This window comes from Ochotona curzoniae, unplaced genomic scaffold, assembly GCF_017591425.1.
Source record: "Ochotona curzoniae isolate NIBS_2020 unplaced genomic scaffold, NIBS_Ocur_1.0 contig_3332, whole genome shotgun sequence".
In the NCBI taxonomy this organism is placed as follows: Eukaryota; Metazoa; Chordata; class Mammalia; order Lagomorpha; family Ochotonidae; genus Ochotona; species Ochotona curzoniae.
The window spans coordinates 555,283-557,245 of record NW_024465816.1 but is presented as its reverse complement, the minus strand read 5'-3'; the positions used below and the strand labels follow the sequence as shown (position 1 = coordinate 557,245).

The following is a 1,963-nucleotide window of genomic DNA, read 5'->3' as shown; positions in this document are numbered from 1 at the left end:
TGAATAGGTGTTCAGTAAATTGGTTATCTACAACACCCCCAACCATGTACTAAGCAATTTTAGTGGGACTATGGACAAAGACAGCTACTTAGTACAACCTTTGGAAGAGTTCTCTATCCCAGGCCCACAGAAGAATCTTTTCTGACCATGTTACCTAAGCCTACCACATTTCCCAATGCACCATCCTTCTTCTGCATTTATTATCTCTGGAGGGCTTACCTGGAGGTTTGCTCACTAAATGGTAAACTGTGAGGACAGGATACAGAGAGGATATACAGAGGATATATAGAGGATTGGAGCAAGAGAGAGAGAGAGAGAGAGAGAGAGAGAGAGACAGGGAGAGAGAGAGAGAGAGATTTTGCTGCTTCACTCTTCAAATAGCTGCTATTACTACAGACAGGGCCAAGAGCTTTGTTCAGATCAAACATGTAAGTGCAAGTCCAAGGACATGGGCCCAAGGGCCCAAGAGAAAAAAAGGAAAGGAAAGGAAAAGCTCATGAATGCTCAAAGAAGGCAAAAAAAAAAAAAAAAAAAGATTGGTCTGAAGGTTAAACTTTACCACAAGCAGTGCCATGCTGGGAAAATACAGAGGAAAAAGACAATCAACATGCAGGAAAAGAGAAACAGCAAACAAAAGAAAAATGAAAAGACTCCCAGAGAGCAGTACCAACCTGTCAGCTGGACAGAGAGGGACAGTCCCAAGCTAAAGTACTTTTCAATATGATTAAACAAGAAAGAAAAGAGAAAGATGGAACATGGGAAGTCCTTCTGCCTAAAGGGAAAAACAGAAGTGTGACAAGTTGTTTGAACAGGAAAACGAAAAAAGAAGGCAGGGAAGAGGATGGTCACCAAAGCCTGCTTTGTTGGAGATGGCTTTACAAGAAAACCACCCAAATAGGAAAGATGCATTAGACCAAGGCGATTACGTTTCAAAAAAGCCCATGGAACACATCCAGAACTGGAAGACACCTTCTGCCTGCCGAATTTAGGTGTAAAACAGAGTCCATCGTCCCCATTATATATAACTCTGGGTGTAACTACCAAAGGTACTGCTATTAGAGTGAATGTGAGTGAGCTGGGCTTTGTAATACAAGGAAGCAAGTTATATGGGAGAAATATGTCCAAGTTACCAACAATCCTGTTTGACAGCAGTTTCATATACATAACATGTAATCATTATAGAAGACTACACATTAATTGAGAAAATTGTCATTACTGTGACATTTCTGGAAACTAACAATAGCCTTACATATCTGTAGTTGGCAAGAAAACTGTTTATTAACTAAGCTTTAAAAAGCATTAAAATGATCCATTTCTAACAAAAAAAAGTTTCATGGAAAGCCTGTATTATGAAAAACTACAGCAAGCATTTGGCCTGGCAGTTCAGATACTTATGCTCTCTGTTGGAGTACCTGGGTTTAAGTCCTCATTCTGTCTGCTGATACCAGTTTCCTGCCATTGCAGAGCCTAAGCAGCACCAAATTATGGCTCAAGCAATTGGGCTCCTGCCACCCAAATAAGAGATCTCAACTGAACTTCCAGCTCCTTGTCTTAGTGCAGGCAACCCTAAAAATCCACAGAATTATATCTATAGCCCATCCTCCATACTTGTGGATTCTGTATTTTTTGTATTTACAAATTCACCTGCTTGCTAACACTGATGTGTAGCCACCAAATCATTCAATATTGGAAGTGCCTCTATGATCGCGTGCAGATGGAACAGTTGGTGTCACTGATGTGCACATCCCCCGCTGGAGCAGATGTTTTCTTAGTATAGGCATGTGTCCCTTTATGGTCTGTTGAGTGCCATGTTTCCCCCATGTTTGTGCTTTGTTGGTGGTGATTTTACTGCTAAAAATGTCCCTCAGGTGTAGTGCCGATGTGCTGTCTAGTGTTGTTGGACACAAGGATGCTAGGATACGGTACAGGAAGAAAGAGAATGTGTTGCATGAGCTTTGCACAC

At 41.3% G+C, this 1,963-nt stretch overlaps 1 pseudogene; it reads left to right on the top strand.

Moving 5' to 3' along the window:
• The first annotated feature begins 448 nt into the window (after window positions 1–448).
• Window positions 449–1,146, top strand: LOC121156267 (annotated as a pseudogene).
• The last annotated feature ends 817 nt before the right edge of the window (window positions 1,147–1,963 follow it).